Source organism: Sus scrofa, chromosome 8 (assembly GCF_000003025.6).
Source record: "Sus scrofa isolate TJ Tabasco breed Duroc chromosome 8, Sscrofa11.1, whole genome shotgun sequence".
Classification (NCBI taxonomy): Eukaryota; Metazoa; Chordata; class Mammalia; order Artiodactyla; family Suidae; genus Sus; species Sus scrofa.
Window position 1 is genome coordinate 10132120 of NC_010450.4, and position 27375 is coordinate 10159494.

At 38.3% G+C, this 27375-nt stretch overlaps 1 long non-coding RNA gene across 1 annotated transcript in view; it reads right to left on the reverse strand.

The window, feature by feature from the left end:
- Positions 1-27375, reverse strand: part of LOC102158082 — a 367968-nt gene that overhangs the window by 111148 nt on the left and 229445 nt on the right. The window contains exon 5 of the long non-coding RNA XR_002346368.1: positions 10242-10456. This is a non-coding gene — a long non-coding RNA (uncharacterized LOC102158082). The remainder of the gene's footprint in view (positions 1-10241; positions 10457-27375) is intronic.

Genomic DNA, 27375 nt, shown 5'->3' on the forward strand with positions numbered 1-27375 from the left:
TAAAATAAAATAAAATAAAGTAAAAGTGAAAACAAATCATCTATCACGAATTACACTTTTTTTTTTTTTTTTTTTTTTTTTTTTGCTTTTTAGGACCACAGCAATGTGAGATCTGAGCCATGTCTGTGACCTACACCACAGCTCATGGCAATGCCAGATCCTTAACCCACTTAGCGAAGCCAGGGATCAAGCCCACAACCTCATGGTTACGAGTCAAATTTGTTTCTGCTGTACCATGACAGGAACTCCAAGTTACACATATTAATACACTATTAATATAATGGAGAATTTCCTTCAAGCTTTTTTCTTCTTCATGTCTACTCAGCAATTCTTTGGAGAAACCAACCCTTCCTTTCGTATAACAATTATAAAGCAATGTTGTGGTCCGAAGGGACTCCCCCTGATCCCCAGGCCTCTAAGTGAGCAAGTGACAGATGCTCACACATGAAACTGGTTAATTGAAGGAAGGTATAGAGCAGTGGGAGGCTAGAGGCCTCCAGCCCCAAAGCAGAGGTTGAAAATCCTTGTGCTAACAGGGACTTTATGTACATATTCCATGCTATACATGCAACTTTGTGCCCCACTTTTCTCACTTAGCATAATTACAGTGATAATGACAATAGTTTGTACTTATTTCACATGGAGTATGGTGCATTCTATATTTTCTAGGCATTCTCTCTTTTATTATCATCCAGCTCTGTTAGGTATCATAGTCCTATTATAGTCAGCATTTGCAGACCTAAAGAAGTTGATAAACATGCTTAAATTCAAACAGCTAAAAGCATTTCAAACCCTATTGTTCTGGTCCAAAATAAGAATTTTTAACTACTATTGATTTACTTTTTTTCTATTTCACAATTCTTTGTAATCAGTTTTAACAGCAGCATACTGTTCCACTAAGACAACCTAACAGAAGTTTTCCTCTTTGGAAATGGAATGAAGACATAACAAGAGATGGGTCAAGCCTGCTGAGACAAGGTTTTTCTTGGTGACAAAAATTTTGGTCTTGCCAGGGAAAGTAGACTGGCTAAAAACCTCACACGCAATTTATCCCCATCCTCCTTCCGACGGGGTCCTGGTATCAGTTCCCTCCATCTCCCTTTCAGTGGCCCTGCAGGGATAATGAGATGTGTTGTAATAGTAGGGGGGACCATTCAAGCTGGAGGTGAGGAAAAGAACTACTCACTCCACAAAGGTGTGTCAATGCCTACTCTGTGTGACTGGGCTATAGCATAAAAACAACCAAACAACAGAGTCTCGCCCTCAAAATCTGCTTGGAGGAGAGTGGTTAAATCAGTCAAACAAACACATAATGTGAAAGAGGTCGATAAGTACTAAAGAGTAAAATGAAACAGGGAAACAAGATAGGAAGCTAGGAAAGGACGTAGCTTCAGTGTGGAGGTGGCATGGCAGCAAGGACTTGAAGGTTGCAAGGGACTAAGCCAAGTGGAAAAGAGCATTCTGGGAGACACAATGGCTCTGAAGCAGGAGAACGCCTCTTGAGTTAGAGGAGGACCCAGGAGCCCAGTGTGGCGAGAAGAGAGCAGGTGAGAGAATATTGGGATATATGAGGTCAGAGAGGGGAGGGAGTAGACACTGTGGGGCACGGCATGCCCTGCCAGATGACTGCTTTGGTGTTCTCTTTGAATGAGATGAAAGGCCATTTGAACAGAGGAATGGAAGAATCTGAGCAGTGTGTAATCGAATCTCTCTGGTCCATCAGTGAAGAATAGACCAGAAGAGCACAAAGCAGAAGCAAGGAGACCGACCAAGAGGGATGACTGTGGCTTGTACTAGAGTGTTAAATATAAATGTGTTAAGAAGTGACTGGGTCCTGGATGTGTTGAATACAAAAGAGAAAGGATTTGCTGATAGGATGGATGCTGGGTGAGGTAGCCAAAGGTTCAAAGGTGGCCCCAGGTATACAAACATTCCCCCTCTACCCCGATCATCTTTGTTTGGATGGTGGAAAGTTGAAGTAGACCCTGTTCTTGGAAGGAGTAGGCGATGGCTGCAGCCACTCCCCTGATATATTTGATGAAATATGACTTTTTTAAATTATTTTTTCATTTCAAAGAAGGCAGTTAGCTCTTCCAATACCGAATTGGTAATTTTAGAGCATTGTAGGATTCATGATCTTTAAAAGAGTGCCTCTCTCAGAATGTTCTTGATGAGTCTACTTTTTTTGCTAGTCTATTTCTAAATCAAATTTTGCCAACTATTTTTCTGTTCTGTGTAGTTTGCGGTAGTGAACAGAGGGAATAACTTAAATATCAAGGAATGATATAAATTGAAGAAGTTATTAAAAATAATTGCTATTAAATCTTATTGTTATAGTGAATAATATATAGAAAGAAATCCAGGAAGCTCTTACACGCATACAATGATTTTAACAGATGTCAAAGTGGGAGAGAATATGAATGTCCTTTTTAATTTTCCTTTAATGTGTTTCTGGTACATTTTAATTAAGAGAAAATAAAATAAATGTAATAAAAAATGCAATAATAAAAGTATTAAAATAGTACTATTGCAGGTTATTTGGGGTGTACCAAGTAATCTCTTGCTATTAGATATTAAGGTTCTTTCATTTTATTATTCTTAATTAATTGAGAATCAATATGTGTCTGAAAATTATTTTAAAATTGAAAATGAAACAGTTAAAAAATAAAAATTCCAGAAAAAGAACAAATATGAATAATGTATAAATATTTCAACATACCCCATAGGATATGAAAATGACCGATATTGCATTTGAAAATGAGAGACTGGGATTTTAATTTTAATCAAATCTTCATTTTGGCCAAACTATAATAATGCCCCTTTTTTCCCCCTCAAATTGTCATCTGTAACCCATACAAAAAGCAAACAAGAAAGCATCTGTAGCCTCATGGAGCAGACCAAGGGTGCACACACCCCTAGGTTTTAACCCAACACAACTTATTATCCTTTTGACCTTGCAAAACTTATGTTAAATTCATACACATGTCAGTTTCTTCATCTCAATAGTGCTAACGATGAAAGTCTCTTCCTCAGGAGATTGTTGTTGTGGGGGTAAAAAAAGAAAGCATCTAAAGCACCTAATTATGACGCTCGTCATAGGGTTACTTCTCAGTAAATTGTGACAGTTATTATTCCTTCAGATTACTCGAGCATCTTGAAATGCCCCTTTGTCAATCTTCCAGCTTCTAGCTGGGTGGTTGCAGCTGCCTGCTGAGATACTGGGTCTCTGTAGGGGACTCTGTAGGTGGGAAGCACATGCCTCATGTTCTTGGTGTGCTCTAAGGGGATGAAACAGAGTTGGAGCCTGGAAATGCCTATTTGCTCATCACCCCAGACCCAGTGAAGCATCCTGCAACTTTCCTAAATGAGGCACTGCAGCCTCTTTGCCCAAAGAACACTGCATGTGGGGTTATTACATATTCAGCACAAATCATATTCTATTGCAATTGGTTGTAAAGTTTCCCCATTTAGTCTGTTTCCCCAACTAGAATAAAAGCTCTTGAAATGGAGACTATGGTTGATATATGTTGCTTGGGACAGTTCCTTTTAGAGAGAGATGCTTATTAAATGATGGATGAATGGGCAAATGAATACCTAAGATCAGGCTCTCTCTGTTATATAGATATGTTTCTGGCCTCTTTGTTTTTTATGTAAAAGAAAAAGTAAATAACCTAAAAGTAGTCATTTTAATATCTATCCAGTTCTATAAATGGGGCAAATTTAGCTTCCTTTGAGCAGCAACCAATAGAATAGAAAGGCATGAAATTGATTTTCCAATTCTCTGGCATAATGTATCAGTTAATCTTATGTTCACTAGAGAAGAATAGAGTCTATTTAAAACTCAAAAATGTATTAAACTTTTTTTGTTAAAGTGATGAGAGTATTAATAACACTGCTAATGAGAATGAAGGAAGGCAGAAAACAAAGAAAAAAGGAAAACTTAGTAAGTTCCTAAGGAGGGAAAGTTGCTAGGTTCAGAAACAGTTATTTTTTGAGGCTTACTTTAGAATTTTTATCTTTTCCCTGATACATAGGCATGTAAGATTTATAAGGTTCAACCTAACTTTTCATTTCAACCATTTTCAAATGACCAGCCCTCCAACTCCTCCTCTTTTCTAAGCAGATCATCTCACCTTCCCTCTCATGAAGACAACATAAGCAGCAAAAGTAAACCAAGAATCAAAAATCGGGAAACCAATCCCCTTCATCCACAAACACATTTTCTTTTCTTCTTCTTCTTTTTTTTTCTTTTTTTAGGGACACACCCGCAGCAAATGGAAGTTCCCAGGCTAAGGGTCAAATCGGAGCTGTAGCTGTCAGCCTATACTACAGCCACAGCAACGCAGGATCTGAGCCTCGTCTGTGACCTACATCACAGCTCCAAGCAACGCCAGATCCTTAACCCACTGAGAGAGGCCAGGGATAGAACCCACATCCTCACTGATACTAGTTGGATTCATTTCCCCTGCACCACAACAGGAACTCCTATCATCTTCTTTTCTATAGCAGTGAAAGTGTTGTCTCTTCTTCCCACCTAAAGTATTATCCCATTACTTTCAATTTTCTTAAGGGGCTTAGGTATCAATTATCCTTCCTTTTTTCTAATATATTTTCTAATCTCCTTTTCTATTTATTTCTCCCATCACCAAGTTTGCCCATTTGAGACAAAAGGTGTCCATTGTTTTTTATACTTTTCCAGCTAACACTCTTTCTATCCATCCTCTACCTCTTCATATTCAACGTCTGAAGATGATTGTCTACTTTGATTTGCTCCTACTCATTACCCTGCCCTATCAAATCATGCATGACTACATATGAATGCACTTTGAAATTAATAGACACTTTCTGTCCTATTTTAATGACTATTCAGGAATCAATGTATAGCAATCTGCATACCTATCTATGTACATCTACAGCCCCAGGTCAAGTTCTTCCCAGAGATGCCCATCTCCAAAATGGTCCCACTTCTTCCCTCTCCAATGAAGTGGCTCCAGGCTGTGGGTCACAGTCCCAACAGTTCCTTACAATTCTTCCTGCTTTCATGATGTTCCCTCTGAATAACTGTCTATAAAGCAACCAGTTTACAAATCTGATCATGTCTCTGCCACTTGTACCATCCAAAGACTTCCATTTACTCATTGGATAATATCTATGCCTCATTTGGAATTTAAAAAAAAAAAATAGAAGTTTTGTTCCTGCATGCCCCTGAAGCATTTCTTTATCCATAGTCCAGTCAAATAGATTTCTCTCAAGTTCTCAAAACACTAAGCTCTCACCAAACTACAAACTTCACATATGCCACTACTTTTGCTTGAAACACTGTCTTCCATTATCTCTCTTTGATAAACTCTTATTAAATCTTTAGGTCTAAGATAATGTCACACTTTCTAGAGTTCATATGCCTGGCCTCACCTCATCAGTTAATAAATTAAATCTCAAAGATATTACATATGCAAGTGATGTAGCAACAAGTCACAATGGGAGAAAGAATTCATTTTCCCAAAGGCACTGAAGGAATCAGCGTTCTAGGCTGAGATGGACAGCTTCTGCCTGACAACGTCAACAGCAGACACTATTGAGTAACATAAATTTCTCCCCATTAAATTCCATAAAACCCTGTGCTTCTCCAAAACACAGTGCTTTGCAAACTTTCTCTAAGGCACAGTTGTACCTTCAATTCTTGGTCTAATACCCTTTAATAGTAGACATTAACATCTAGAAAAGCAGAGGTATAGTTTGCATGTTCCCAGCCCTGACATTAAAAGGAAGAGTATAGAAAAATGGACTTAGGAGTGAGATGTTGAGAGATGATAGCTTAATTTAAGGTAAATACAGGAATCTTGCTTCTCAAAAACATAGATGCTTGCAGATGTGTAAGGGAGAAAAAAAATTCCTGATTAACACTGAGATTCTGCAGAAGAGCAGCTGAATGAGCAAAATGCAAATGGGAGACCTGGAAAGAAAAATTAATTTCATGTTCTTGGAACGACTTTGGTAGGCAATAGAAAGAAACCCAACTAGACGATAACAGACCTTGCAAAGACAAAATGTTGATACTCATAAAAAGCTATGAATCTATATAAAAAAAAATCTATATAAAAGACCATAGAGTGGAATCTTGGTCTTTCTGAACTCTTTTATACCCAAAGCCCAAGGAATCCCCATCATTTTACCCAGCTGGCCCTGCTCTCTCTGAGTGACTTCCTCCTGTCCCCAAATGAAGCTCATCTTAAACCCTATTAATTCATCAAACGGATCATGAGTTAAACACAGATTAGATCAAAACAGAAGTGACTTATTATTTCCATTAACCCAAGCTGATCTTCATTTTAGAATGGTGCTTTGTGAGCATTTCCATGTTTTCTCCACTGATAAGTATTAAAAATATTCATTTCCTCTGCTTAAACATGAAATATTCTATTTTCTACATGGGGTGTTGAGCGCAGGAAAATGAACATTTTGGATAAATTTTTTTTGGCATTTGTGTCAAACATGGACAAAAATTATATTCTGTTGATAAAATAAACAAGACAATCTGTGACAAAAAGCTCTGTGAAATCAGAACCAACTATAGAATCTGATCAGAATTTTTTTGTGCAGAATTGTTTACAATTTTAGATTTTTTTTTTTTTACAGGACCAAAGCAACACAAAACAAAAATATATGTTTGGCCCATCTGTAGAAAATAGTGTGGAATTTACCCAAATTCAATTTTTAATATAATGACATAATAGGCAAAGCTGATTTAATTTTGTCTCCAAAATCAAGTAAGGGTTTGCCACACTGAATTCTTCTCATAAATTGCATTACTATTTTCCCTTATTTTAACTACTCACATGGGTCCTTCTTCTGAGGGTAAAATTCTATCATGGGCTGTTGCAATTGTTTAAACAGGAGATGCTTAAAATGTTTGCTGTCTTCTTGGAACCCCAATGACTCATCTAATACAGACTCAGATATGAATGACTGCAGCTGAAGCTATAAATGGGAAGTGCAAATTACGTCTCCAGATGTGGGGAGTGTTTCCTATCACACAACAATGTTCTCCTAATCTAAGAAATAATATTAATAAGATGGTTCGTGGTTTCGAAGCAAGTTTTTCCATGCTGGGAAATCATAGGAACATGGTGTGATAATAATTTTTTAAAGATTTGCTTTGGAAAAAGAAAGACGATGAAGTGATAATTGCTTTGGGATAAAATGTAAATGTCATGGATTTTTCCAAGGTCGGGATTTTTCCAATTGTTTGTTTTTCTGCAATTTATTTCAGTCCTGTACCTTAATTCCCATTTGTGGGGCATCATTCAGTTATGATGCACCCTTACTGTATGATTTTGTCACTTTGGTATCACAACAATGAGGAGAAAGTTACTTTTCCTCTCTTAAGGATACTGAAGCCCAAAGATTAAGCAATTTCTCAACCAAGGTCATATAGCTAGCAAGAGGCAGAGCTGGGATTGAAGCCCAGGCTGGCCTGGTGCCAAAATTAATGGCCTTTCTAGAAATCTTTGTGATCACCAGTCCCTGATCTCCATCTCTTTATTAACCTCAGGAAACCTCCTGGAAGTTTTCCATGCATAAAATATTTTCTAGTTTCATCCCCTGTAGATTCGGAGGACAGAGGCTAGTTCTGTTTCTCTCCACATCCACAGAGCCTAGTAAAGGACTAGGCATCCATCCGTTAGAATACCTCTGACCTAGGGATCAAGTTCCCTATTTAATCTATATTCATTAAGTCCTATTGGAGGGGGGAGCAGAAAACAGAGATAGACACCTACAGTCCAGTCTCTGGGCCCCAGTAGGGAAGGTAAATGGGGGAAGGGAAGTGGGAAAGGATGGAGGCTGAAGACGGGGGCAGAGAGTGCCAAGGTTCCCCAGAGGAACACTTGTGACCCGTGATGCCCATAAAACCTACAAGTTTTGGTCAACTTCAGAAAGGCTTTGTGCAACTAGAATGAGAAGAATAGCCCTGAATCAAAAGCCATCAAGAGCAGAGTAGCTGGTTCCGAATTTTTCTGGATATCAGCACAGCTAACTAGAGGCAGAAGAGACACAGGTTCTTTAAAAATCACTTGTTATACTTTCAAACTGTCAAATTTTACATCTTTAAAAATATTTATATGAAATTCATCAGTCTTAAAATCAATACTAACTAGTATCCATCAAGTTAATAATCTGGGTCAGAGACTCAGCTAAATATTCTACCTGTGTTGTCTCATTTAACCCTCACAACAATCCCATGCATTAGTAATTGTTATTCTCCCTTTCATTGGTGAGGAGGATAAAGCTCAGAGAGATGAGTAACTTGTCCAAAGTCACAGAGTGATAATTTTCTAAGCATAAGCTTCCTTTTCTGTACAACATAAATTATCACAGGTCCCTACTGGGCTTGATGTCAGCATGAAAAGAGAAAATGCATGTACTGGAACAGAGTCCCACATACCACAAATAACAAATCTTCACCACCCTGTTTTTTAAAAGCAATATACATTATATATTGAGATATATTTATTATATATATATATATATAGAGAGAGAGAGAGAGTTCCCATCGTAGCTTAGCAGTAATGAACCTGACTAGCATCCATGAGGATGTAGGTTCCATCCCTGGCCCTTCCCAGTGGGTTAAAGATCCGGTGTTGCTATGAGCTATGGTGTAGGTCACAGATGCAGCTCGGATCTGGCATCACTGTGGCTGTGGCACAGACCAGAATCTGCAGGTCTGATTTGACCCCTAGCCTGGGAATTTTCATATGCAGCACCTGCAGTCCTAAAGAAAATACACACACACACATACACACACACACACATATTACTTATATATATTAGTATGAATGCAAGTGGTTAAAGTCCCAGTTTTTCCAGCCAAATATAAAGGTTCAAATACTTGTTCTGACATCTTCCTCTGAGTGTATTGTCCTGGCTCTGTAAGTCACCCCTGCTTCTTTGTTTCTAGGTGCTAATAACAGTAATGAAATATACCTTGTGGAGCTGTTGTGAGAATTAAATGAGCTTAAGCATTTTGGTAGGTAGAATTCCACCATGGCACTCATGATCTCTGGCCCCTGGTGTTATGCCTGGTGTGATCTCCTGAGTGTGAATGGGACACATGAGTTGCTTATAAGCAACATATCAATAGAATATGTCAAAGATATTTGGCTGTCACTCCCATGACAAAGTTCCATTATATAAGACTTTGCTTTAGCAGAAGAGAGAAAGAAATGTCACTGCTGGCCTTGCAGAATCAAACAGTCCTATTGTGAACTGCCTCTGGAGGGGGTCATAAGTCAGGAAATTGCAGACAGCCTCTAGGAGCTGAGCACTGCCTCCAGCCCACCACCAGTAAGAAGCCAGGGTCTTCAGTCACAAAGCTGCAGGGAAATAACCTGAGTGAGCTTGAGAGCAGATCCCTCCCTAGTTGAGCCTCCAGTTGAGAACATAGCCCAGCCAGCACCTTGGCTGCAGCCTCATGAGTCCTTAAGCAGAGCACCCAGTTCCAACTCATGATCCACAAATCTAACAGATAAATATGTGTTGTTTTAAGCTGGTAACATATTAATTTCATATTCAGCAAAAGACAACTAACATTTGCATATAAAGCATTTGACACAGCCCTGCATGTGTTGATGCTTCAAAAAATATCTGACTGAACTTTCTACACGTGTATCAATCAATAAATAAATGTTTATAAAGACGCATACTTATGTATAGTATATCTCTACAAATGATTACTTGAGTACAGTTATAAGATCCATGCCTTCTATACACTTAAGAAGAAGATCTTGTTAGAATTTCCATAGTTAACCTCTCCTGGATATAGTCTAGAATTATAGAATTCTACTAGAAGTACTATTCAGCTGTATTGTAACAAGGTCTCAGAGAGTCTGTGGGTGTGTAAATTCAACTGCATCTAAAATACTCAGGGCCTCCAACAAAGAGGGACTCTGTAGAGTGGGTGGGTGGAAACAGACTGTACATAATAGGCCATGTTATTTCTTTTTTATGTTTCCATCCTATTATTAAATTAAATGTCAATTTTGGGCAGATTGAATAACAGTAGCAAACATTCCGTTTAACAGCCATGATACAATATGCACATGTTTTAAGAGCCTCTCTAACAGCTGGTTGGAATTCAGCCTGAGAGGAATTCATAAACATGTATTTTATAACTGGTTTAGTGAGTTATTAAAGAATGAGGCTGGATTTATCCAGCAATTATTCAATGAACAAAAATAGAATACCTTCAGAATGAAGACTTCTTTAAGGGACTTCTCCACAGACCCCAGGCATCCTTTGAGAAGCTGATGACACGACAGTGGACTCACTGACAGAAGCACCAAATGACAAGGAAGTCTCTGTCTTGTCCTGCGTGGAGTTCTCGGCTACAAAGTTGACTGAGGACTCCATTTACTCAGTCCTTCCATACAAATACTTCCCTGCTTTCACTACATGCAACCTGAAAGAAGAAGAAATTTTTTTAAAAAATTAATTCATCCATTCTTTCAATAAATAAATTATTGAGTACCCACGATAAGCCAGGAAAAATCAGCACAGAGGAGTTTAAGGAACTTTAGTGACTCAACTAATGCTATGCATTTGGAAAGCAGAAGAGTTAGGACTCAAACCCCTGGCTTAGCTCTGTTGAGCTGCTCGCAACATGTTCTCTGACCACCAAAAAATTTCCTTATTTCTGTGATAAAAATATAGTTGCAATTTCAAGGGGAATAAGACTTGGTTAGAAAAAATCCACTCTAAAAGACCAAGATGACTTATTGTTCTGAAGGCTTTTCCCGAGGACTGTAACCATTATCTGGAATGTAGAGAGGTAGGTTCCAACCCCAGTACTCAGCACCGGTGTCCCTAGACAGTATAACAGAGAGGCACCTCGCCACTGACTATCCAACAATCTTCAGGTTGACCAATCACTCTGTTAGGATTTTTGTTTATGACTGTTATCAATATATTCTGGACCCTCACTCTGAAGGGGGCTCTCCAAATGCATTTTCTTAGAAGGCTACTGAGACCTAACAAAACAGCAAAAATCCCACACCACTTATTTCAAGGTCTTTATCATACTCTATTCTCTGTATCAGTTTAACTGACCGTTCATTCTTTTACTCAACAAATGTTGATGAGCATCTCCTAATAGGGGGCACAGTAAGGAAAGAATTAATTCCCACTCATCAAGAATAACTCTCAATCACTTCTCCTTGTGTTGTATGCATCCCCATCTCTTGGCCCCAGTCTTTGCTATAAATTTCTTCTAAGCATGTTGCAGTACCCTAGCAAAAGCATTTTGTTATTTCTAGATGTTGTACGAAGACCGCCATGCCTGGCTGCACTGACCAATTAAATAGGCATAGAGAAGAAAACCAAAAAAACCGTAGGGATTCTTGAACCTATGGCATGCAAATCAAGGTGGCCATGTCATTGACTAACTAATAGGATTGGCTCTGCAGCCAGAGTACATGGATTTGAAATCGAGCTCTGCCATTCAATAGAATGTATGATCCCCCACAGCAGTATCTTCTCAGATCCACCTCCTAGAGTAATGACGATAAAAACAAAAATAAACAAATGGGACTTAATTAGGCTTAAAAGTTTCTGCACAGCAAGGGAAACCCTAAATAAAACAAAAAGACACCCCACAGAATGGGAGAAAATATTTGAAAATGAAGTGACGGACAAGGGATTAGTCTCCAAAATTTATAAACACCTTCTGCAGCTCAATATCCAAAAAAAACAAACAACTCCATCAAAAAATGGGAAGAAGATCTAAACAGACAATTCTCCAAAGCAGACACACAGATGGCCAAAAAACACATGAAAAGATGTTCAATATCACTCATTATTAGAGAAATGCAAATCAAAACCACTATGAGGTACCACCTTACACCATGCAGAATGGCCAACATCAAAAAGTCCACAAACAGAAAGTGCTAGAGAGGGTGTGGAGAAAAGGGAACCCTATTACACTGTTGGTGGGAATGTAAATTGGTGCAACCACTGTGGAAAACAGTATGGAGGTTCCTCAGAAAACTAAAAATAGAATTAGCATTTGATTCAGCAATCCCACTCCTGGGCATCTATCCAGAGAAAACCATGACTTGAAAAGAAACATGTATTCCAATGTTCATTGCAGCACTATTTACAATAGCCAAGACATGGAAACAACTTAAACGTCCATCAACAGAGGAGTGGATAAAGAAGATGTGGTACATATACATGATGGAATATTACTCAATCTTTAAAAGAAAAGAAATAATGGCATTTGCAGGAACATGGATGGACCTAGAAATGATCATGCTAAGGGAAGGTAGTCAGACAGCGAGACACTAACATCATATTCTATCACTTACATGTGGAATCTGAAAAAAAAGGACACAATCAACTTGTTTGCAGAACAAATACTGACTCACAGACTTTGAAAAAATTATGGTTTCCATATGAGACAGGTTGGGGAGATGGGCTGGGGGTTTGGGATGGAAATGCAAAAAATTCAGTTGTGATAATCATTGTACAACTATAAATGTAATAAAATTCATAAATTAAAAAAAAAGAAAAGAAGGTACAATCCCAAGTATGCTGCTTCATCTAACCCTGCCTCTAGGAGCATAATGATAATAGTAATAATGATTTCCTTGGGCTACTGGAAGAATAACAAGAGCTAACCTAAGGGAAGAGCCTATAAGAATAACTGGCAGTTAGTAAATATTCAGTAAGTATTAGCTATTGTTATTATAAAGAATATTAAATATTTCTATCCAAACTTTCCATCTCTTTGTGTAACATATGAATTAACTTTGCCTAGTACCTCTGAAAAATAACTTACACAACATTCCATACTTGGTGCTTTTTGTAGGAGTAATTCCAAAGTCATTATCATAAACATGGATTACTATTTTATTATAAGGGTAATAGGAAACAAATGCCCTCTTTAAACTAAGATTTAAAACATGCATTGGTTTTCTTATTCTGATCCCCTCTCCTCCTCATCACCATAGTTGAAATTTGTCCATTCTTTGGTTAAATTCCCAGGCTCTATGCCAAGCTCCCTTTCCACTCTGATTCCTGGCTCTTGACGCCCATCACATGGATTTGTATTCTGGTTCTTCTCTCTCCTGTCTATGAGAACTTGGAGATGTAAACTCTGTGCCTCAGTATTCTTATCTGTAGAATGGGCAGGGGGAGGGGAGGGTGAATTGGACCTCGTGTTACCAGTCTAGCATAGTACTTTGCGCGTATAAGCTCTCATTAACTCCTAGCTACTATTATTACCCTGAGAGCACAGGACAATTTCTGACATCACAGCTGTTCAGTTACAATATGTGGAATTTACGTTCTATGAGCAACAGGAATAAGGACTCAGAACAAGGAAAGTGCGGGGTGGACTGAGAGTAAGGCAGGGTTCCATGAAGCTGGAGAATGAATGTGTGGCTCCAGCTGCGGAGGCCAAAAATCTCCCCCAGATGTCAGAGCACTCCTGCTCCCAGGCCTAACCCCAGAGCCAGGCCTCCCCAGTTCACTTGGCAGCTAAGGCCAATAAGCCACCTTAATTTGGAAAATTCCACTCACGTTCCTGGTCTCTGGCTCTCCACATGCCCTCAAGGGATTTTATGCCAGCCTTGAATCCCAAATATTGAAGGAGAAGAAAGGAGGGAATGGAAAAAAAAAAAAAAAGTTAGAGGAAAGGTCGGAAATTTAAACTGAATTGTTTGGTAATGGAAAGTCCCTTTCAAGTCTCTTTAATTCTTTATTTGGATTCCATTGAGCGTGTGCCAAGAGGGAAAAAGGAAAGGTTAAATCCTTCTATCAGATCTGGCAAAGGAGCTCAGTCAAGCAGCTTAAGAGACGGATTAGCTCGCCTGCAATGCAGAAGTGTTACTATTCAGGATGCCAGTGGGCCACACAGATCCCCTTCTCGCAGGTCTTGGCAGCCACTGGCTCTGGGAGGCAGCCTGAAGAAGGAAATTGTCCCACAAGGTGACAGATCCCCAAGGAAGTCCAAAATGTTCCCTCTGGACAGGGACAAGGGAGCCTTAGTTACCTTCACACTTTAAGAATATGAAAAAGCTCCATATCCTCCTCCCAGAAAAAACACTCTTATATACAAAATTTTTCCAAAAGTCCTAGGGGATTCAAGGACCTATCATATTCCACTCACAAACACCTGCCTTAAAATTTAGAGAGTTTTTTTTTTTTTTTTTGCTAAAATTCTTATTGCTTTTCATATATTTCTTCCTGGCAGGCTTCTTTGGAATCAAAACACCCTTTTTAACTAAGATCAGATCTTCAATTCAAAATGTGCTTATCAGTGGCCCAATGTGCATATGTTTAATTCAACATAAACGGTGAGTTTAGTGAAAGAAAAAAAAAATCAAAAACCCTGATCTTTGGAAGAAATAGTGGGCACTTGGTTTTAGCAATCCCAAGCTGGGTGATATTGGGAAAGTCACTTAGCCTTTCAGAGTTTCACTGTCTTCGTGAATAGAATAGGGATTTACTTGTCATCTGCCGGTCTCTTCAGGCTTTTGCCAGGTCACAGATTGCTTGTGAGGAAAGTGATTTTCTAGTGATTTATATCACCAGAACATAGAAATATGAAACGGGAGTTCCCACTGTGGTGCAGTGGAAACAAACCCAACTAGTATCCATGAGGATGAGGGTTCGATCCCTGGCCTCACTCTCAGTGGGTTAAGGATCTGGCGTTGCTGTGGCTGTGGTGTAGGCCAGCAGATGTAGTGTGGCCCTAAAAGCAAAAAAAAAAAAAAAAAAAAAAAAAAAAAAGAAAGAAAAACAGAAAAATAAGAAAAGAAAAATAAGAAAAGAAATATTAAACACTAGTGAGCATCTATGGCATGGTAGACACTGGAGATGCTGAGACCAGGGGAGACATTGGTCCTTCCTTCTCAGGACTCTTCATGAATCAAGAAGATGGACCAAGACTTCAGTGACCACAACTGACTGAGTAACATGTTGTGATAAAGCCTTTACAAAGCCTCACGGGGAAAGAACCCACCTCTTCTGAGAGGATCAGGAAATGATTCCTGAGGGAGAGAAACATCTGAGCTGAATCTCAAAGGGCAGTAAGAGTAGCCAGCTGAAAAAAGAGGAATGGGCTATTTCAGTCCAAGGAATCATCAAGTTTAAAATCAACAAGGAAATGGATGATAATTGCTGAGTATCTTGCGTTATTCGAGCACGAGTACTTACAGGGTTGCTGAGGGGTCCTGAATTAAAACATAAACTTTTTTTTTTTTCTTTCTTCCTAGGGCCATACCTGCAGCATATGGAAGTTCCCAGGCTAGGAGTCAAATTGGAGCTGCACCACAGGCACAGCAATTAGGGATCCAGCCCCATCTGCAAACGACACCACAGTGCATGGCAACACTGGATCCTTAACCCACTGAGCGAGGCTGGGGATCAAACCCTCATGAATACTAGTCTGGTTCTTAACCCACTGAGCCACAAAAAAATTGTGGAATTCCCAAAAAAAATTAACTCTTAAGGGACAAGTCAGGACCAGGGGAATGGGGCTGAAGGGAGAGAGATTTTTGAGGAAGTTCCTTCTGGCATCTCCTCACTGCCCTATAGAAAGGCAGCAGCTGGCCACTGAAAACATTCCTTTTCTCTGCCTCCACGTCCCCCTAGACCAGTGTCCCCCAGCTTCCATGGCTCTATTGAGAGGAGATGCGACAAATGGCCACCCTCTCCCTCATGTTTCAGATTCTTCTGCCTTCTTTTGGGCCCTTTCCTCAAATTTCAGATTAGGGGAAGTACTGACTTCCTTGGGATCTTTGGGACAATGTCCCTAACGGGGGACCCAGAGTGAACGTAAGAGAGATGGTCTCGCTGTTGAGGCAAAGGAAGCTGTGTTGGTTTTCTGCTGGATTTTTCCTCTAATGTGTGTATGTATGTAAGTGTATGTGTATGTGTAGAAAAACACATGGGATTTGGAGAAGCCAAGGCGGCCTCCTGCCAAGTACTTTTCCTGTGAAGTTTTAAGCTTGCTTGGGCTTTAAAGGAAATACATTTGTGAGGTACTTAAGTTTCACAAATGCTTCAAAATAATTTCTGCCATCCAAGTTCTCACAACCTGGATTTTCAGTCAAGTCCCTGCCTTAGAAATAAAAAGCTTCAGGTTTTTCCAAGAGTAGAAAGGGCATGAAGCAGGCAGCATAAAACTTCAATTTTGCATTCTATGCAAGAAAAAAAAAAGTCCCCTGACATAAGCCCTTCTTTTGAACCTGCATCTCCCCTTTCTCTGTGGCTTTCACATTCACCTTATCCGTTGACAGAGGGACTTCACACTTTTGGTTGCCTAAGACAGCAGACCCAGTTCATGCCCTTTGCCCTGGCATCATTTTCTAGTGCCCGCTTCCATGCTCCAAATATCCTGGTTTGAGTAATAGAAGATACCATCACCCTATATAGGGTAGAGTTTTGATATGCCTCTTCTCTCCATCTTCCCTTTGTTGAAGTCCAGACAAAAATATAATGCAAGCCACAAAAGTGGTTTAAAATTTTCTGGTTATCACATTCAAAAAGATAAAAAAAAAAAAAAGAAGCAAACTCAATTTAAATAATCTATTTTCATCTAAAATAACCAAAATATAGTTGAAGTTCCCATTGTAGTGCAGCGGAAACGAATCCAAGTAGGAACCATAGGGTTGCAGGTTCGATCCCTGGCCTCGCTCAGTGGGTTAAGGATCCCGCATTGCTGTGGCTGTGGTGTAGGCCAGCGGCTGCAGCTCTGATTGGACCCCTAGCCTGGGAACCTCCATACACCACGGGTGCGGCCCTGAAAAAGACAAAAATAAAATAAAATAAAATAACCAAAATATAGTCATTTCAAAATGTAATCAGGATAAACACATTAATGTGATGTTTTACTTTCCTCTACTCATACTAAGTTTTTAAAACTCACTGATGGTGTATCTCAAATTGGAGTGGCCATATTTCAAGTGGTCAACAGCCACATAGTAATTGGCTACTGGACTAGACTGTGCAATTCCCAACCAGAGCAGACTGTCACAGAGTCCCTTCCAAGTGGTAGTTGACAACTCTGTACAAACTTAATATGAGAGGGAACATGCTGCAATTCCCTCTATTGCAGTCCCAAAGCAATAATTGATTCACTGTGACCTTCATCCATAACCTACAACCCATTCTAATTTTCCTGGGAAATTGTAATTCAGTTCAATTAATGGACTCTTAGTCTTTTCACACCACAGCAACAGCAACACCAGATCCGAGCTGCATCTGCGACCTACACCACAGCTCACAGCAATGCTGGATCCTTAACCCACTGAGGGATCGAACCCACACCTTCATGGATACTAATTGAGTTTGTTACCACTGAGCCACAACAGGAATGCCTTGGACTCTTAGTCTTTGAATTAAATCACATTTTTAAGGTGAATAAGAAACTACAATTTTCTATTGCAGGAAAGAAGGAAGGGGAGAAAGGGAGGGAGGAAGGAAGGAAAGGGGGAAGAAGGGAAGGAGAGAAGAAGGGAAGGTAGGAAGGGAGGGAGGAAGGAGAGACACTTAATATCCATCCGTCTGTCCCTTTGCAACAACATAACCTATTAGCCATTGACTCTACTGCATACTGTCTTATGAGTCAAGGCATTCTGATTGCCACTCTGACTTCGTTGTGCATATGGTAATTATGCTCAAATTGCTTCATTTGTTCAGTGCTAACACTTGGCCTTTTTTTTTTTTTTCAGAAAACCATCATTCCATTTGATACTAGAGAACGCAGGTCCATGACAGAGTCCCTTATGGTCAACAGAGGCTTATGAGAGGAATGTTCTGACCTACACATTTGAAAACATACTCATAACACTAGATTTTCTTAAACATTTCATGGAGTTGAAATACCAAATGTGTATAGACTTCTTAACACATACACACAAATGTTACTTTAGAATAATTAATTTAGTAACTGGATTTTTCCAAACATTTCTGTAATTTTGAGCCCAGACACTCTCAGTCTTGTACATGGTGTGCAAGGGGGGCTTCATAGCTTAAAAGATCGGTATCAAGGTCTTTGTCCTCAATGGAATGCTACTCCCTCATTTACTCACCCAAGTCATCAAGCTAATCTTGTGATTGTATTTTGCACTTGGGGGACTCGTAAGATCAGAAAATGCCTTTTCCTGCTCATCTATAGACCTTTGAACTTGATGAGCTCCAGCATTCTTTTCATGCCCAGCCTATGCCTTATTGAAATTATAGCCAACTGAAGGTTGGATCTCCCTCGTGGCTTTACCTATTTGCTTACAACATCAAAGGCCGGTCACTGACATCTTCCATCAGAAATGATAGACTTTCTCCACAACTGACATATTGGATTAGTGGTAATTCCAATTCTCATTAATTATCACTTGCTCATCAAAGCAGGTTCCTATGTGGTCATGTTCATATATGTACATGTGGGTAACATACACATACATATATATACACAATTCAATTATTGATTCTTTGATTCTTTTGTGAATTCTTATATTTTTAAAGTATGGATTTTATATGAATTCTTTCCTCTTTCTCCTTTCCCTCTTCCTCTATTCTTTCCTTTCTTTCTTCTTAGCACTTACCCAAATAAACACCAAATAAAGAATTCTTGACTAATTGATATATTGGACAATTTATAATGAAGATCAAGATTTTTAAAAAAATCCCTTTAAAAAAACTCACAACTGAACATTTAAACACCCAAGAGTAATTCTGTAACTCCAGTTGTCACTAGAATTCCCACTCAACAGCCTCATACCATTTATAATCAGGAAAACTCTTTTACATAAAGCTGATTCTGTTAAATGGTTAATGGAACAAAAATTACAGTCTCTGTGAAAACTTTAACTTAGAATCCCCAGATCTGAGGATAATTAAAATCACAGCATGAGTGCTGCAGGAATAACTATTTGAATTTAATTTACTATTGTGCACAATATAAGGGCTGATTACTTTCCCCCCCAGCATTTTGGACTTTGATATAATCTCTTTTTTGTGAGTTAAATTTACTTAAGTGTCAATATTTTGTAATTCAAAGTGTAAATTAACTTTATGTGTTTTTTCCCTAATAAAAGCAACATTCAACAAAATTAGAATTGTTCTCTTATTTTGCTTCTATCAGACACTTTGGACTCAAGCTTTATTTTAGAAACATATATTTGTCAGCATCAGGAAACCCATGGTGTTCATGGACCAAGGGCCTTAATTATCGTGTGGATCCATCACAACACTGGTTTTACTCCTGGACTCCTTCTCTTTTTTAACCTGAGAAGGCAATGCAGTATAATCTGAAGAACACAGGGTCTTGAGAACATCTGGTATGGAACCCAGCTCTCCACTGGACAATGAATGCTTACTATGTGGCAAGTACTATTCTAAGAACTTGGCAAATATCATCTCACTTAATATTATAAAAACTTCTCACCTCCCCATTTTGAAATAAGGAAAATGAGTTCTTAAATAGATCAAATAACATGCTTGGGATCACACAGCTAAAGAGTAAAACCTTGATCTCAATTCATTCAACATAATTCCAGTTTCACTGCTCTTAATCCATACACATTGTATGCTGTAAACTGGCACCATTATCAGGACACAGGCTGGGAGAGCTGACACAGGGACCACACACCTGACGGAAGCCCATTGTCTATGGATCATTATAGTCTTGGTCTCTAAACTTGTCGTCTTTCTGACCTCAGAACCACCTAATACTAGAACATCAGCACTTTAAATTGACACAGTCTCACACAATCTTGCAAAATGAATGCCAAACCAGCCTCCAGGGGCAGTCTGTTTGCCAGGGTCACTCTTGAAAACTTGGCAGGCTAAGTGTCCCAGGGCAGCTCTTTACGCAAAAGTTCTAGAGCTTCTCATGGCATTTGGTTGACCTCACATGATGTACAAAGAGTCAGGGAATGCCCCTGAGGGACAGCGCAACCAGACCTGGAGGTAAGGGATCCAAAAGTTTAGCAATCCCCGATTCTCAGGATAAAGAAGGGGCCCCTCTTGCCTATGTCTGAGGACAATACTGTTAACAGTCCCATGTCTAGCCACATGGAGGAGGTTGATATGAGAGTAGAGGAGAGTGACAAAAGACCCTCTTGGCAACATTCACATTCCCAGAGGCAAGATCATCTCCTTGTTCTGCACTGCATAAAACATCTTGGTGTCCTTCCAATAAGCTTACCTATTTTTGCTTTAGACAATTTTGAAATGAGTACCTCTCTCTTGAAATGGAAAGAATTCTGAAGATTTCACCAATGAACAATCTTATGCTGGTGATTTTTCCTGGGTCTGGCTTTGTCCAAAAATTCAGGAGGCTGAAGCCAATCAGGTTGAGAGGGTGAAACCATGAGTTAGGATACTGAGAACAGGTTCCCATCTGCCACTTTCTGATTGCATGACTGTTAGCAAATTATTTTATTTTTTTACTCGGTTGACTCACCCTATTTAAAATTGCAAACACACACATACACACTCAAATACACACACCAGCACTCCCTATCTTCCTTTCTTATTTTATTTTCCCTATAGTACTTTTCATTTTCAATGCACTAAATAATTTACTTATTCATTTTGTTAATTGCCCTTCTTGCTAAAATACAAGCTCTATACAGATGCAGCTGGATCTCCATAGTTTAGAATGGAATTCAATCCATAAGAATTCAATACATATTTGTGACAGTTGTTGCCGAACATATTATGTGAGTTGATTAGGCCATATCAGTAGTTACCCTCTTGAGATCCTACAAACACTATGAATTCATGATGACAGTATTAGGAAGGCCTCAGGCTAATTTGAAGATTACTAAATGCAAAATGGAGATAATACTTTTCAATCATCATGATGCTCCTGTGATAACACATCTACCATCTCATTAAGCAAGAGTATTTAATGCTGCTTAAAAGTGCTATTTATAATCACTTTTCACTATTTCCATAAATTATCTATGTTTCTTGTTTAGTAAAAATGATAATGCCATTAGTATGACCCAAAGTGCAGTTTCCTGAGTGAATAAAACAAGAGCGACAATAGAAGAAAAATATCTTAAAAGAATTATTGACTTGTGACTTTTCTCAAGTTATTTAATCTTCTCAAACCAAATTCCACTATGTTAAAAAAAGTTTATGGCATAAGATAGCACACAAATATATAGCCTAATGTGTCCTCAGCAAGTAACAAAGTTTTAGGTCTTTATTTCCTTTACATGGTGGAGGATATCCTTTCCCAGCCCTAGAATCAAGGATTCTAAGTTGCTGGAGTTACACAAGAGTAAGAAGTTGTTCGAGTGCCATACAAGTCCAGAATTTCCAAAATGCTCTATTTTCAGCTTAAGAATCCTTACTTAAAAAGTTCAACAGACATGAAATAATCAATGAATTTCCACGAAACTATCATGCCTCATAACAACACTGCAAAATAGGCTGAGGAGATGGGAGCTCAGAAAAGCTAAAAAAAGTTCAGCGGTGGCAGATAGGTGAGGACAGAGCTTAACTCTCTGATTCTAAGGAAAAACAACCAACAAGCAGACATTCATTTGAAAATTTATTTCTGATTACCAAAAAAAAAAAAAAAAAAAAAAAGAGTAGGTACAGGTGGAGGACTAGAATATCATCTTAGGAAAAACAGAAAAAGGATATGGAAAGAAAGAGTGACAGCGCAGGTAGGTAAAAAAAACAAAAAACATATTTTGCCTTTGCTGAGCATCCAGCTTCTTTACAATTAGCATCTGAGAAAGATAGGCAACAAGCATATTTCCCCACCACCACCACCCCTGCCATTGGTTGCTAAGTGACACCATGGAAGAGATCAGAAGTACAAAATCTGAAATGGGAAACTTAAATTTCTCAACATTCCCCATGCCCCTTGAAGGCAGGGACTTTTCATGATTTTCTCTGTCCAGAATTCCTGAGGCTGTGCCTTGAATTTTAATAATAATAACAACTATAATTTTGAAGCAATTTCTTTATGCCCAGATGCTACCTTTGCACATATTACCTTGGTTAACTTTATCCTTCAAAAATCCCAAACTAAGTACGTGTTTTAGTCTCACTTTTAGGATGAGGAAACAGGTTCAGAAAGGTTAAGAAATTTTCTTAACTGTAGATAGTCTAGGGAATGCTGAATTAACAAATTACTTCCAAATCCTAGCTGCTCAAAGCAACAAATATTTTTTTTCCACACAAAGTCCTTATGATCCTAGTCCCAGAATTCTCCAAAAATGTCTTTCCTCCATGGGTTGAATTGAGACTCCAAACTGATGACACATCCTTTTGACTCTGTCAGGTCTTAATGTGAGGCCACTTTGATAACTGTTGTGGCAGGAGAAGAGAAGGGAAGTGAAAGATCTCATACTGACAAATGCTTCTGCCTAGAAGTGGCCTATGTCACTTCCACTCACAGCCCATGACAAGAACAAGTCCCCAGGTGACTGGGCTCACCCAGCAGAGAAGTAGACATCAGTCAGCCCTCAAATTACCAAAGGCCATGAAAGGAGAAGACAGAGCAGCAAAGACCCCGTCCTATGTCTTCTGAGTCCAAACTCCTGTTTTATTGCTTTGTCAATCACCTTAAAGACCATCTCTATTTAAATGGGAAATTAAAAGTACAGAATAAAGATTCTCAAATACTGACAACATTTTAGGAACTGTGAACGCTTAAAAGAGATTTAAGGCAAGTATAACGCTTTCTTCCCACCTTAAGTTATACTCTGGTATCGGACAAATATGTAGAAAATCTCAGACGCCTCTAGAAGATTCAAAAGAAGTCTAGTCCTCCTCTCCAGTAATGCCATTGCAATCACCTCAACATCCACCCTAAATAAACAATAAGCACTACTATTGCTAATATTACTGTAGCCTGTATTTGTTGAGCAATTCCATATCAAACACTCTTCTAAGTTCTTTACGTATATTCATTAATTTCATCTTCACACAGACTCCATGAATTAAGTACTATTATTAACCTCATTTTCATGTGCAAAAAGTGCTGTAAGGAAAGATCAAATGATCGAAGATCAAACCGTGAGCATATTGTTACGAAAATGCAGTTGAAGAAACAATCCCTACCACTGCCTTCAGGTAATATTGCTCTTCCTGGGCTCCTTATGTATACAAATTCTAGAATTACCTCCAGGTATGGCCATCTCCAGATAGGAATTAAATATGGAAAGTCAACTTTCAAACTCAATAAATCAGAGAAAGCAGCTGACCATGTTGAGAGGGGCAGGTGCCAAAGTTCAAAGCTTTGGTGACATACCTGACACTCAAGTTAGACAAAGCAGTCCCTTCAAAAACTCAATGAAAGGAAGAAGAGTGGGAACAAAAAGAGTAAGCATTGATGGACCTTGTGGGTCCAGGGCAGAGGGAGAGTTCAGAACCCCACAAGGCATTAGGAATCCTATGATGCAAACCCAGCAGCTTCCTCCTCCTCACTTATATTAGCAACACTGCCTGAAGCTCACTGTCAGCTACCAAAGAGCCTGTCTTCCCAGAGAACCTTCCTTCCTTGACCAGTTTTTGTACAGAGGGAACCAGTATAGTAAAACTTCTTTACAAGTAAATTCCCCAATATAAACAAGTAAATTCTGCCAACATAACAGCTTTTGGGTGATAAGTAAGCACTGATCACATATCTTCTTTAGCTAGATTGTGGGATCAAGAGCTCTAGGAACATATCAGAAGGGATTTAGAATCTCATCTTTCAAGGCCCAACCGTATCAGTGCTGAGAAGGGCATTGGACTTAGAGTCAAAAGACCAGATTTTCAGTTTGCTAACCATGACCGCATAAACGAATCAGTCGATCTCTGTAAAACTCATTTCCTTATCACTCTCTCTTTTTATTTGTTTTTTATAGTTGATTTATAATGTTCTGTCAATTTCTGCTGTACGGCAAAGTGACCTAGTCATACATATACACAAATAGTTTTTTCTCATATTCTCTTCTATCATGTTTTATCACAAGAGATTGGATATATTTCCCTGTGTTATACAGTAGGACTTCATTGCTTATCCATTCTAAATGTAATAGTGTACATCTACTAACACAAAATTCCCCGTCCATCCTACTCCTTTCCCCACCTCTTGGCAACCACAAGTCTGTTTTCTGTGTCTTTGAGTCTGTTTCTCTTCTGTAGATAGGTTTATTTGTGCAATATTTTCAATTCCACAAATAACTTATGTCACGTGGTATTTCTCTTTCTCCTTCTGACTTACTTCACTGAGTATGAGAATCTCTAGGTCCAACCACATTGCTGCAAATGACATTATTTTGTTCTTTTTATGTCTGAGTAGTATTTCACTGTGTATATGTAACACATCTTCTTAATCCATTTATCTGTCTATGGACATTTAGATTGTTTCCATGTCTTGTCTACTGTGAATTGTGCTGCAATGAACATAGGGGTCCATGTATCTTTTTGAATTGTAGTTTTGATCTCTCTTTTGCTTTTGTTGCCATACTGGGTGAAGCTTTGTATCTTTACCCTGGACTCTGATGGCCAAACCCCCACTTCTCTTAATGGTGAAACCTTCTTCTTTTACCTTTCTGAGTAGAGATGAAGATCAATAAATAATGCCTGTAAGAAGCACAGATTTCCTGTCACACTCCAGACATGTCCTTACACTCCAGGGCCTCTGCAAGTACACCTCCCTCTTTCCTGAATGTCCTGCTCTGCCCAGGACCCCTTACAAGGCTAACACCATCATGATATGTATAATCCCCCAGTTTAATGCTCTGTTGGCATGGCTGTCTTCGAAATCTACTGTTATGAAGACAAGAATGATATCATTGCATAGTTGCAACACACATGGGAGGTATATTGAAAAGTCCCACTAAGGATGTGTGATTCCAGAAAGATAATATCCAAGACATTCTAATACTGAAAATATCAAAACTATTAGATGCAATATAGAAAAAAAGTTATTTTCAAATGGATCAGTGGGTTAATCAGGATGTAAGGAAATATAAAGGTAAAAATCTAACCACAGTAAGAGAACTCTAGGAAGTCAAGCAGAACATTGAACTAAGCTCTCCTTCAGGGATGTTTTCTGAACCCCAGTAGACTTGAGCCTTGGTATCAAGGAGACAAATTATAAGGGTCACTCAAAATAAGGAATCTTTTAGGAGATTCCCCACATGTATAAAGTTGGGACCCAAAAAAAAAACAACCTTAATTTAAGGGTGAACACAAAATTTACTCCAGAAAGGAGTATGAGAGCATGTCCCTTTCTCAAACCACTAAACTAGGGGAAGAAGAAGAAAGTTCTTGACAATTTTTTACTACAAGTCGATCCTCAATCAAGTTTGTACTCCCAATTCTCAGTAACTAGGTGGCTTGAAAACTTCTAGCTGAAAATTGGCTTAAAGTATTCCCAGCTTGGCAGAACACATCTGGAGGAATCCAGCTTCAAATCAGGCCTCAAATAATTCTTCAAGTGAAAAATAAAAAACAACTTTCTAACATCTCTTTCACTCAATGCCTGTTGGGAGTCCTAGCAGAACAAAATTTTTTTTTTAAAAAAAGGAATAGATGTTATAAGTTTATGTTTAAAAAAATGCCAAAACTCTATTCATGGATGATATGATTATCTCCATATAAAAGCTCAAATCTACAATCATATCATTTAATTTAATATATATACTAATTAATATAATTTATATCAATTATACAAATTAATATTCATTAATATAATTAATAGATATCAAGAATCAATTCTTGATAGACACTAACATAGAAAATTGAATAATTAGGAAATACACTTTAAAAGAGAAACAATTTGTAATGGCATAAAATATCAAGTACCTAGACATAAATCTAGCAAGGATGGAAAGGAGTTTTATGGAAAATCTTGTAAAACTTTATTGAAAAACATTAAAAGAGAACAAAAATTAAAGAAGTACTACATTAACTTCATGGATAGTAAGACAATATTAATGTAATTTCTTTCTAAATTGATCTATAAATCTATGAAGTCAATGTAATTCTAAAACTATCCTAACAGGTTATTTTTAAAGAACCTGATGGTTGGCTCAACCACTGTATGTGAAAGAGCAAAGGACAAAGGATAAGCAAAACAATCCTGAGGAAGAAAAATAGGAGGACTTGGTTTTCAGAGTACCAAACATTATTATTGGGGGATAGCAATTAAAGGAGGCTGGCCCTGATGTGCACACAGACAAATAAGTAAATGAGAAGAAAAAAGAGCCCCCAGCCAAACCCGCACATATATGCAAATTTGATGTATAACAGGGCCAGCATTCCACATATTATGTAAATTTGATGTATTACGGGGCAAAAGATAAGTTGTTCAATAAATGATCCTGGAGAAATTGGTTATATTTATATGGACAAAAATAAAATTCGACCCCTATTTCCTACCACATACAAAATCAATTCCAGATGGATTAAATATGTAAATATAAAGGGTAATAAATACGGTAAAACTTTTAGAACATAATACAGGGGGACACCAGAGTATCTTTATGATTCCTGGATAGGGAAGGGTTTCTAAACAAGAAATAAGAAGTGCAAATCATGAAGAAACGTTGAAGTACTCAGCAATATTAAGAACATCTGTTCACCCAAAGACATAATAGAAAAACTGAAATGACAAACTGTTAAGTAAGAGAAAATGTTTGGGAATATGTAATGACAAAATTAGTATCCAGACAGTAAATAGAATCTACATTAATCCATAAATTAAAGACAGACAACTCAATAGAGGAAAAAATGAGCAGTCTTTAATAGGCACTTCACAAAAGCAGAAATTCTAATGACCAATAAGCCTTCAAAAATATTCTTCGATTTACTAGTCATCAAAGAAGTCCCAAGTAAACCAAAAGCAGGTACCATTTTTTCACCCATCATACTGACAAAAGTTAAAAACTGAGAATATCAAGTACTGGCAAGGGTGGAAAATAGGATTATTAATAATCCTTAAACACGGCAGGTAGGATTAAAACTGGTTACAGTTACCATGTAAAACAAGACAATAGCATCATAGAGTAATGTTGAACATCCTCAAATCCTGCAGACCTATCAGTCTTACTCTCAAATATCTATTCTACATAGAATCGTGCCCAAGCACACTATGAGCACTATATAATAATGAGATAAAAGCGTTGAGAGTGACAGGGAAATTTTGTAAAGGAAGAAACCTAAATGTTCATTAGGAGAAAAAAGAATGAGTGAATTCTGCTATATCAAATACAAATAGGCTTTATAGTACAGAAAGGAATAAATCATGAATGACATGAATCTACATGGACATGGTGGAAATATCTCAAAATGCAGTGTTAAGCAAACAAAGCAAATAGCAGAGGATTGATAGCAATGCAATTCCATTTATACATG